The sequence below is a fragment of the Vicugna pacos genome, unplaced genomic scaffold, assembly GCF_048564905.1.
Source record: "Vicugna pacos unplaced genomic scaffold, VicPac4 scaffold_192, whole genome shotgun sequence".
In the NCBI taxonomy this organism is placed as follows: Eukaryota; Metazoa; Chordata; class Mammalia; order Artiodactyla; family Camelidae; genus Vicugna; species Vicugna pacos.
Window position 1 is genome coordinate 3,235,331 of NW_027328871.1, and position 11,938 is coordinate 3,247,268.

Genomic DNA, 11,938 nt, shown 5'->3' on the forward strand with positions numbered 1-11,938 from the left:
CCACGACCTGTGTCCTTTATGACTAGCTCCATGCTGCCAGCAGGGGTGTGGGCCTGGAATGGACGTTGAAAGCAGCCTGACCCCCAGGCCCCCTTCATACACAAAGTCAGTCTCAGGAACACCCCTCAAGACCTACCCTATACCCCTGGGATTGGGACCTGATTGCTGTTCCTGGAAGCTGTCTGGGCTTCCCTGTGAATTGCCCCAGGAGGTGCTTGGGACAGCCACAGGGCCCCTGAGGCTTCCTGTCCCCAGCTGAGCAGCTCTGGTCCCCTTGACTGTCCCTGGCCCAGGCCTGATTACACAACGTTTTGGCCGGGTAGCCAGCTGTGGAGATGAGGAAATGGGGGCAACATGCAGATACACGCAGAGGTTCAGGTATTCACTCAACAATCACTGATTCAGGCTTTGCAGTGTGGCTGGCCTGGGCCCAGGCCTGGGTGTCCAGTAGTGAATACAGTCAACCCCTTGAGCCTTCTGGGAAAGCAGTCCTCAGAGAAACGGGCCCTCAGTGCAACCACCCTGCTCCCCATGAACAATCACACTGAGATGAGGCTGCGGCCATGGGTCCCAGTGGAGGATGAAGGGAGGAGGAAAACCCAGAATGGGCACTTACCATGAGCCTGGACACTGGAACCAGATGACCTGGGCTCTGTAATCTGGGGTGGTCACCTCAGCTGTTCTCTCTGCGCCTCAGTTACTTCTGCAGAAATGGGTGATAATGCCTGTCCCTGCCCCACAGATTTTCATGAGGAGTCAGTAAGCTTCTCTAAGGTGTGTAGGACAGTGCCTGGCTATGGGTCAGGATCCTGCTCACCTCACAAGAGTCTGTCCCACTTTAAAGATGATAAAGTCAAATCTAAGGGGGTTATGAGACCAGCCTGGGCTAGCCCCCTTCTCATGGTCTGCTGTCCATGTCTCCTGCTTTTACATCATACCTCTGCCCCCATATCCACCCAGCAAAGTAGGTGCTGAGAATCTGAGCAAATCAGAGTATGAATGGAGGCACACCCTCTCCCCATCTTGGGCACCTGGTGTGGTGGGCAGGTTGGGGATATCGGGCTCCTCCAGACTGTCCAGGAGGCCCAGCATGTCGGTCACCTCATTTCCACTCAACACGGAGTAGGTGTGTGGCCAAGGGCCAGAGGGCGTTGGAGTAACCCAGGGTGGGTGGATGCTAGGTAGGTGTGGGAGGCACAGAGTGGCCCCTGGAAGACAGTGTCCAGGCAGCCAAGGTGCAATGAATGAGGGTCCCCAAAAGGGGCAGAGGACAGAGTCCAGCCTGGACACCACCCCCTGCTGGACCCTGATCTGGGGTGAGAATTGGGACAAGCCAGTGCCCCTCTGGGACTCTACATCCAGCAAAGAGGTGAGGAAAAGTTAAGGAGACCGTGCTCCCTGTGTGAGGGCGCTGCTTCCAGGATCCTGGAGGTTCCATAGACCCTTGTGAAGTGGCTGCTGTTTGCAGCCCCATGTGGGCAGAAGAACTGAGGCAGGGAGGACAGAGTGACTCAGGACAGAGCTAGGATTCATCCAGGAGTGTGTGCTGAGCCTCTTGCTAAGAGCAGCCTCTGGGCATCATGGACTCAGGAAGTGTCTTGTCGTCCCTCTTAAGGCTCCTGGCATGTTAGGCAGGAAAGGTCCCAGTGCCCATACCTGGGCCTCTCTGGGTGATTCTGACATGTGGGATCATGATGGTCCTGAGAAAGGAGAGAGAATGTGGGCTGGGCGTCAGGTCTGCATCAGACCCTAATGATGCCCCTAATGTTGTGTGACTTGGAAACTCCCTGACCTCTCTGTGCCTGGCTTTCCAGCCCTGACTCAGAGGACTGCTGTGATTGGCACACAGTAGGACCTCAATCAGAGGAAAAGCCAGCCCTTCCCCAGGAACCTCTCCTCTTACATTCCCAAAGCTAAGCCCATGTTCCACACATCACCAGAGCTGAAACTTGACAAACAGGGCAAGTGAAATCCAGCAACTCCTCCCTCCTGCCTGAGGCCCTTCCCTCCTCAGTGACAGTGGCTCTGAGCAGGTCTCTGCATCCCAGAAGTCTGAACTGAGCCTTGTGACCTGGAGGAGTCCCTGTTCCACACAAACTCCAGGTCCTTCCAACAAGACACAAGATCACCTGGTGATCTTAGCTACAAGTGTCTTAGCTACAAGGTCCTCCCTTTGCAAATTGCCCCATCACATCCGGGCTAGATGATGTGAGTTCCAGAGCACATGACCATCCAAATGATGACTTCAGGGAAACATCCCTGCCCACACTGCACTCTTCAGAGCCCACCTTCTAAACTAAGGGGTAGTGACCCACGGTTGTGCACACTTTTATCAGAACACAGCCCTCACCCACCCACCATTGGAAACACGTGAGAAGCAGAGATTCCCAAGTGCCTGGACCCCTGTCATCCAGAAAGCAGAGGGTAGGATAACAGACAGAAGGGGAGAAAGTACTTTCAGACTATATATCTGATAAGGGGTTAACACCCAAAACATATAAAAAACTCTTACAATTCAACAGCAAAAAACAAGCAATCTGATTTAAAAAGTGGGCAGAGGAACTGAATAGACATTTTTCCAAAGAAGGCACACAGATGTCTATCAGGTACATGAAAAGGTGCTCAACATCACTCACCATCAGGGAAATGCAAATCAAAACCACAATGAGATACCCCCTCTCACCTGTCAGGGTGGGTGTCATCAAAATACAAGAGATAACAAGTGATGGTGGTGGTGTGAAGTAAAGGGAAACTTGTGCAATGTTGGTGGGAATGTAAATTGGTGCTATCACTCGGGAAAAGAGTAAGAAGGCTCCCCCAAAATTTAAAATTAGAACTTCCATATGATCCAGCAAGTCCACTGCAGGAAATATATCCAAAGGAAATGAAATCACTATGTCAATGAGACAACTGCACCCTCATGTTCACTGTATCATTATTTACAATAACCAAGATATGTAAACAACCTAAGTGTCCATCAGCAGATGAATGGGTACAGAAAACGTGATGCATATATATGTATATAAAATGGAATCTTATTCAGACATTAAAAAAGTGAAATACTGCCATTTGTGACAACTTGGGTGGACCTTCAGGGTATTATGCTAAGTGAAATAAATAAGACAGAAAGACAAATACCTATGATCTCATTTATATGTGGAATCTACAAAATAAACCGAAACACATAGAAACAGAGATCAGGTTGGTGGTTGCCAGAGGTGAGTCAGGGGGTGATTGAAATTCGGGAAGATAATCAAAATGTACAAACTTCCAGTTAGAAGATAAACAAGTCCTGGGGACATAATGTACTGCAAGGTGACTGTAGTTAACAGCACTGCGTTGTGCATTTGTTAGTTAAGAGAGTACCTCTTAAAATTTCTCATCACAAGGAAAATAGTGTGTCACTACGGGTGATGACAGACGTCAAGTAAAGTTAATGAACTGATCATTTCACAATATGCACATGTAAGAAGTCATTATGCTGCACACCTAAAGCCAACAAAGTTATGTGAAAATTGTATCTCAGGAATACTTATGTCAGGAAGCGGGGGTGCGAGCCTGGACTACCTACTGCAGGAGCTGCCTTTGCCCTCCAACAGCAGAGGGTGGTAGTTGTGACAGAGACTGTAGGTCCCTCAAAGCCTAGAATGTTTACTGTCTGGACGTTCACAGGGAACGAGTGCAGACCCTGCCCTGGAAGACAGTGGTCATGGCAGCAACAAAGGCCTGCCTGTATGCAGGCTCAGCCCAGACAGCTCCTGTGCTCTGCTGTCACCGCATTTACTTCCCTCCACACCCTCAGAGGGAGAGGCTTCAAAGTTCTCATTTTACACGTGAGAAAACTGAGGCTGATTTGCTCTGAATTATTGACAAAGTGGTGGGGGAAGCTTTGAATTCCAGTGTTCTGATTTCAAAGCCACATCTCAGTCCTGATTTTTAGAAGTTGGAGGTCCAGGCACTGGGGACCCTCCACCTTCCTCACTTGTAGTCGTACTCCAGGGCTGCCACTCCCAAGGCGTCTGGGTGAACACATTTAATCTGCTTACTCTGCACCAGCTGAGCCATTGGCTGCCAGTCTGTGGTCACTGCCTGAAACCAGCTGAGGTTTTACAAGTGAACCATCACCCCCTGCCAGCCCACCTGCCCTGCCATGTGGAGAAGACCCCTCCTAGCCTGGACATTCTAAACCCTTAGCTCGCACATTTGCACAACTGCATCAAAAGGACCCTACTCCCTGTGTGGAGATATCGACAAGGGGAAGGGAGGGGAGTTTGGGGTGGCCGCTTACTGTGAAGGTGACACATGACAGGGACATGTTCATGTCCATAATGGCACTCAATTTGAAGCTTAGAACATGGTCACAGCGAGGGGTAAAAGCTGAGAGGCTACAAGGCTGCCTAGAAAGGGGCTTGACTATTGAATTGTAAATGTGTAATTTAATTTAAAAATTAGCCCCCTGGGTGATAAGAATTTGCCCCTAAGGCCAGAATTGGCCACCTGACCCCTGGGAACCCCTCAATTCCAGGATGTAATCATCTGAGCATGGAGGGGGCTTAAATTGGAGTGCTGTCCTCTCAGTCATGGTGCACCTGCCCACGTGTGCACCCATGATCTGCAGTGCTCACACATCAAGGAGGTCCAGGTCATAAGGAAGGGATGACAGACTGTGAGGTCACACGTGTGCCCCTGCAGGGGTGAATGTTGTATAGAGAAGAGCCCCCCACTCTCACCTCCAGGAGGGGTGATGGAGGGAACAGGACTCCTGAGCCCCGAGGCTTAGCAAGCATCCTGGCTGAGGGTGGGGAGGCTGTCCACTCCGAAGTCATAGGTCAGATGGTAGATTGGGGTCCCACCCCCACATCTCACCAGTGAGAACGTCTAGTCTGTTTTCTCTGTAAACTGGAACCCAGTCACCCTCACCCTCAGAACTGGGGGCAGCCTGTGTAAATTACTACACAAAGCCCTGGGCTGTTTCAGGTGCCCGGGGGTGTCCAGCCCCCCCTAGGCCTGGCAGGTGGGAGAGGAGAGTTGTGGGTTAGCAGGTGTGACAGCAGAGCTGAGACTTGGCTGAGTGCATGCACTCTAATATCCAGGAACTGGGAGCTACCAGTAGCAAATCTGTTCACTGAGGCCATGTGTACTCTCCCTTGTCATTTACAATCCCCTGTTTGAACAGAGGCCTCTGGAGTCTATTTGCCATTGTTGCCACATTGTTACCTCACTGTTGCAGTTCCAGGGTCTCCATTTAGCCAGCTTGAAGGAATAGTCAAACTTTTTCTTAAAACCAGTGACAGAAAACCAAAGTGGCTTTAAGAAGCAAACAGGGCAGGAGAGAATGACTTACCTAACTGAGACGTACACAGGGAGATAGCTTCAGGCAGGTCTGTACCTGGTGCTCAGTGACATCAACAAAAGTCATCCTTCCCCACCTCTGGGCTCTGCCACTGGTGTCTTCTTCACATGGCTCTGCCTTTATAAAGCAAGATAGTCACCAACTGCCACAGGCTGACATCACCACCCCTCAACTCCCAACTGAAATAGAACTTCTCTGCTCCCAGGATTCCAGCAACTAGGCCTGACCTCCGTGGAGCCTGATTGGGCTGGTGCCCAGCCTTGAGCCAATCACAGTGGCCAGGGAGGATGGAAAATGCTGATCGGCCAGATCAAGGCCATGTGACCATCCTCTTCAGGAAACCTGTGAGCTGTTCACCTGTTTCCAGCTTGGGAGAGTGTGATGTCTCCCAGAGGATTCTGCTTCTAGCACAACCTGCTGGTGGCACAATGAGCTGGAATGAGCCTGTCTGCTTGGTGACAAGTGACAGGTCACTTAGTGGTTCCTTGCTCCGGGGAGGGAGGCATGTCCACACAGTATTGGGGCTTCAGAGCCAGAATGTAGTAGAAAAGCCTCCTGGTCTCCCAAAAGGTGGGAAAGTGAGCAGTGACACTGGAAAGGCACTCCTCTCTGTGGCCCTTGGCTTTCTCCTTGTTACAGTGGAGAGTGCAGTGCTGCCCCTGACAGCCCACTTCCCTGCTTGGAGGCCTTTGCAACAGGTGGAGATTGCTTGGAAAAGCCCATTTATTCTGAGGAACTGTTATTGATCCTGGTGGGATTATTATTTTCATGTCACTTGTGAGGTGGGCCCTGAGGGGTCCCTGATCTGGGGGCACAGACACCCACAGAAACTTGGCCCAGTATTGCTGTTCATTCAACAATGTCTTACCAAGCACCTACTGTGTGCCAGATTCCCAGGGTAGAGCAGTGATGTTGACAGCACAGGTCCCTGCCTCACCTCATCTCTGCATCCCAGGTGGGGTCACCAGAGTGGGAGTTCAGGAAGCAGAGGATGTGGCCGAAGCCTTGTGGGAACCCCTGGGTTTTTCTCTGTGCTGAGGACCCAAGCAGCACACCGATTGTGGGACTCAGTACCCGCAGGACCCAGCATTGATGGGTAAAGGAGAGGGGCATTTCTACAAGCCCATCCTCACTAACCCCAGGCTCTGGAGGGCAGCTCCAGTCTGCTCAAACCCAGGGGGCATCTTCCTCCATCCTGATCACCCTCTGGTATTACTCCCCGCTCAGATGCAATTTTCCCTGTGGTAGCTACACTCAGAATATGTGTTTGTTTCTCTCCCATGTGGTTAAGTGGACTTCAGATGCATGATAGCGATGGAGTGGCTAAGCCTCTGGGCAGATTGCTGGGTGACCCATGGAACTTGCTGCACATGGTGAGCTCCCTTCTGTCAACCAATGGGCCAGGCCCCACCACTGTTCTGTCTGTTCTACCTCACTTAATCTGCACAGACACTCTGTGCGGGACATCCTGTTATCCCCCATCTCTGCTAACCGTGGGTGGACAAAGCTTGGGTTTGAGAAAGTTGCCCAGGTCACATGGTTGACAAGTGCGGAGCTGGGGATTTGCACCCTGGTCCCAGGAGTCTGGATCATGGAAAGGGCTGGGTGGGGCAGCTTATTGCAAAGGGAAGTCCTGCCCAAGCCCCTCCCATGAGAGCCCACCCAACAGCACATCACGGAGAGTCAGCATTTCCTGGACCAGATGGACAGAACCTCAAAACTTCTTTGCAGATAGTTTCCATGTTCTTTTGCAAGCACAGAAAGGCCGCAGACCAGGGAAGGATAAGGCCAAGAGTGTTTTCACTGGGGAGAGTGAAGGACAAGTGTGAAGACACACAGCACTCCCAGCAGCCCTCTCGGCAGAGCCTGCCACTGGGTGAGCAGCTACCGTGACTACCTACCATAACACTGTGAGGTTCATGCCTGTACAACTCTGCCTATGAGAAGAGCAAAGTGAAGCTCAGAGAGGTGTGGGGACATTCCAAAAAGAAACAGATAAGGTGGGATCATCACCACCATGCTGTGCAGGTGTAACACTGTCACACTGCTCATGCATGGCCTGCTGGGAGTAGTGAAGGCCTGATAGGAGCACAGGAACACTGTGGTGAAGGTGACGTTTCTACCTGGGACAGCTGGTACCGGGGACTCTAGCTGGTTCTTCATTGTGCCTGCTTTGAGTGTCAGCGTGTTGCAGCCTCATGTAGGGGAAGGGCTGTCTCCTTTCCACACCGGGGCAAAAGGAAGAGCATGTACACACTGGCATCACCATAGACCACCGGCAGGATCAGGATCTGGAGCTCAGAGCAGAAACTGCCAACACCTCAGGAACTGGTGCAAGAGGAGGACCTGAGTGCCCCCTGAAATATTTCTAGTTTTAAAAACATACTTCATTAGGGGGAAGTGATAAACAGTTGATCCCTTCAAAATATTCTGTTATCCAAGGAACAATAGCACCTCAGCATTGTAAGAGGTTTAACTCAGTCATCAATAACCATCACTATAGGTATGAGAAAACAGAGTGTTAGGAGTTACAAAAGGGTCTCAAGATCATGCAGGTCAGAACTGAGAACCATCCAAAGCATGTGCTGCATGATAGCCTCTCTAAGCTACCTGAGGCTTGGTCTGCTCCTGACACAGGGCAGATGGTTCTGAGAAAATCACACTCCTCAGGGGACCCCAGGGAGTTGACAGAGTTGAGTTTGGGTTCCTGGTCATCTTCTAAGTCTGGAATTTTGAGATTCTTCTGCACCTGTCCTTCCTCCAGAACAGAATCTGATTCAGGCGGGATTCCAAGGACTGAGGCATGTGCCAGGCAAGAGAGCAGGCATGGCTGGATGAGAGCATCACCAGTGCCATTAAAAAAGAGGCCAGGGCACTGAGATTTCCATTGATTTAGCATCATGGCTGGGAGGGGTCATGTGTTCTACAGTGAGTTCCGAGTATCCTGCACCGCCCTCGAGGACCTGCAGGGGGCGAACGAAGCCAGCGTGTCTTAGGTGGCGGTGCGCATGCGCAGTCCGCGTCAGCAGCCAGCGTCTACCCTGGGGGCGGAGCTTGCTTTCCTCAGGGCTGAGAGGGCGGCGCCAAGGAGGCTCCGGGACAGCGCTGCCTGCGTGTCTGCGGGAGGATGCTCCCCGCTCTCTGTCTGAAGTTACGCCGGTTTCCCACGGCCTGAGCCCGCTTCCTGCCGGGGTGTGTGTGGACCTGACCGAGCTGGGGCCCCGGCCAGCAGGGCAGGAGGGGACGGGTGCGCTGGCGGGCCCGCTTCGACTATTCTCCTCGCCCGCCGGGAGCGGGTGAGTGTCCGTGTCCATCGGGGCCGCTGGGGTGTCCGCGCCCCTGGTCCTCACCGCCCGGGTCCCCCCTTCCCCCGTGTGATCGTAGGTGTGTACACCGCGGGTCAGGAGCGGGGATGCGGGTGTGAGTGTCCGTGTCCATCGGGGCCGCGGGGGTGTCCGCGCCCCTGGTCCTCACCGCCCGGGTCCCCCCTTTCTCCATGTGAACGGAGGTGTGTACACCAAGGGTCAGGAGCGGGGACGCGGGTGTAATGGGAAAGGGGCTGAGAAAGTACTGAGAGTTAAAGAGAAGTGTGTAAAATTACATTATGTTAATTTTTATATTTTAAGTGTGTCAAAGTCAGAGTTTATCATGCTTTTACTTTCTTGTCTTTAAAGGAGTGCTATCATTTAGTTTATACTTAAAATATGCTTCTCAGCTTATCTCATTTTCAAGTCAAAATACTGCCACGGTTGACATTTTCTCATAATACAGTGACAATCTTAAACATGTGTGAATATAAACTCATTGAAAAAATCTTGCAGTATTCCATGGTGAGTTGTCTTCTTAAAAATAATATCCAGGCCATTGCTAAATTATTACAAAAATATAAATTTTTTGAAGCACTTTAAAAGTTCCACACACAGTGGTATTTTTAAAACACCAACCACTGCATAGTGCTTAAGATCATTTAAGATGAAATATATTCAGACCTAAAATTTTAGAATACTCAAAAGGCAGGGTAATGGCTGCTTTTTCATTGCAAATACATTTTTTTCTTCATAAGTGCAAAATACGAAGGTATTCAGCTAAATTTTGTATATCTTAATTCAAAAGGTGAAATTAGAATATAATCTCCTTATTTTTTATTTTAAGGCTATTTCCCATAAAAATTGGTATTTTTATCTGTAGGACCTTAATTGTCTATTCATTTGTTTTTTTCTTTTCGTTTATTTTCTTTAACAGAGAGTGCATTCTTGTGTCTTGTTAGAGTTTTTAATTCTCCTAACTTATTCCAAGACTTTCTGACACTGATAGTAAATAATGGGAAAGGCCTTATAGTAACTGCATCTTTTCATGTAGTCAGGATTTTTTTTTTTTTGGATAACTTTTTTTTACAATTTCCACTTGGTTCACAATATTATCCCATTATGACAACTCAATAAAAAATTGTAATCTGTTTACACCAAGACACTTATGTCAGCACAGTGCTTTTGCTGATATGATTTTACATTAGATTATAATATAATATTTGATTTGATTTACATATAGACTAATACCTATTTTCTATATTTACACACATATATGAATATCTGCTAAATGTCATTAATTTGCATGGGGTGGTAGCTGATAACATGTGATCTTTCTGACCATTGGCTATTCTTATGTGTGTCTAACGTACTTCTTAGAACAGATACTAGAACATCACACCTCTCATTATACAGTATTTTAAAGGTTATATTTTATTTTATTTATTTTTAAACATTTTTTATTGAGTAATAGTCATTTTACAATGTTATGACAAATTCCAGTGTAGAGCACAATTTTTCAGTTATACATGAACGTACATATATTCATTGTCACTTTTTTTTTTTGCTGTGAGTTACCACAAGATCTTGCATATATTTAAGATTCCACACATGAGTGATCTCACATGGTATTTCTCTTTCTCTTTCTGTACTGCTCCACCATGAATAACATTCTTCAGGAGCATCCATATCTCTGCAAATGGCGTTATGTAGTCAGTTTTTGTGGCTGAATAGTATCCCATCATATAAATATCCCACATCTTTATCCAGTCATCTTTTGATGGACATTTTAGGCTGTTTCCATGTCTTAGCTGTTGTAAATAGTGTAGAAAAATCAGCTGAAAACCTTATGGGGGTTCCCTTGTAACTCACTCTTTGTTTTTCTCTTGCTACCTTTAGGATCATTTCTTTATCCTTGAATCTGGCTATCTTGATTAGGATATGCCTTGGTGTGGGTCTGTTTCGGTTCTTCCTGCTTGGGACCCTCTGAGCCTCCTGTGCTTGGATATGATTCCTTCTTTAGGTTTGGGAAATTTTCAGTCATGAGTCCTTCCCATACCTTTTCAATCCGCTTTGTTCTTTTTCCCCTTCTGGAAATCCTATTATGCATACATTGGCACAGTTTATATTACCCCATAGGTCCCGTATATTGTTTTGTTTTTCATTTGTTTTTCTCTCAGCTGTTCTGATTGGGTGCTTTCTGTTGTCCTGTCTTCTAGGTCACTTATTTATTCTTCTGTATTTTCTTGTCTGCTTTGCACAGCCTTTAGGTCAGCTCTCATCTCAGCCAATGAGTTTACTAATCCTACCTAGTTCTTCTTTATAGTTTCTATTTCATTTTTGATACATTTTATATACCTAAACACTATTTCTTTTAGTTCCTTCAGTACTTTGATCACTCTTTTTTGAAATCTTGATTTAATAGACCATCAATGTCTATTTCTTTGTTCATGCTTTCAGGGGATTTCTCTTGATCTTTTCATTGGGAGTGGTTTCTCTGCTTCTTCACATTGCTCATATCTCTCTGGCACCGTGGCTTAAGGAGTAGCAGTTACCTACTTATCCTGGAGATGGTGTGCCCTTAATGATTTTATCGAGAGGTCTTTGTGTCTTTGCCCTGCTTCATGAACTCAGCTTGCTGTTTCATAGGCCTTCTGTTGGCACCCTCATCTGTGCTGCTCTCAGTGGCTGTTGGCCAGCAGATTGTGCCCCCTCCTAACACTAGGTCAGGAGCTGAACTCTTATCCAGTGGGTGGGCAGGTCACTCCCCCTCCTGATGCCACAGTCAGATGCTGTGCTTAGGGGGAGGCAGGTGGGCAGATCACACCCTGTCCCAGCACTGTGGTCAGGTGCTGTGTTCCTGCCAGGAAGGTGGGTGGCTGCCCACCTGCCCTCTCCTGGTGCTGGTCGCTCCGCTGCTCTGTGCAGCTGCCTGCTCTGCCTCGGGTAGGCGGTCTGTAGGTGGGCTCAGGGAAGACCACGGAACAGCCCCGCCTACGCTCTGTGCCAAATCTGAGCTCCTTGTTTCCCTTGGCGGCACAAGTTCTCTGAGGTGTCAGGGTAGAAAAATCCTCTCTGCCTCAGGCTATAAACAAGTCTCAGTCCTGCCTAAAAGGTTGTGGGGCCCCCACGTGCAGATTCAGGTCTCAGCCCTGCCCCCGCCCTGGCAATATGCACAGGAGGAGATGGTAGCTGTGGCTGAGCCCTGCCTCTCTTCTTGCGAGATGTGCCAGTAATGGCACAGGTCTGAGGAGACAAAGGCTTCAGCACCCCTCCCCCT

At 48.9% G+C, this 11,938-nt stretch overlaps 1 long non-coding RNA gene across 1 annotated transcript in view; it reads right to left on the bottom strand.

The window, feature by feature from the left end:
- LOC140695264 (uncharacterized) overlaps positions 1 to 5,411 on the bottom strand; it is a 62,708-nt gene extending 57,297 nt beyond the window's left edge. The window contains exons 1-2 of the long non-coding RNA XR_012070960.1: positions 5,345 to 5,411; positions 617 to 1,700 (exon numbers count right to left, since the gene is read on the bottom strand). This is a non-coding gene — a long non-coding RNA (uncharacterized lncRNA). The remainder of the gene's footprint in view (positions 1 to 616; positions 1,701 to 5,344) is intronic.
- Between the last annotated feature and the right edge of the window lie 6,527 nt (positions 5,412 to 11,938).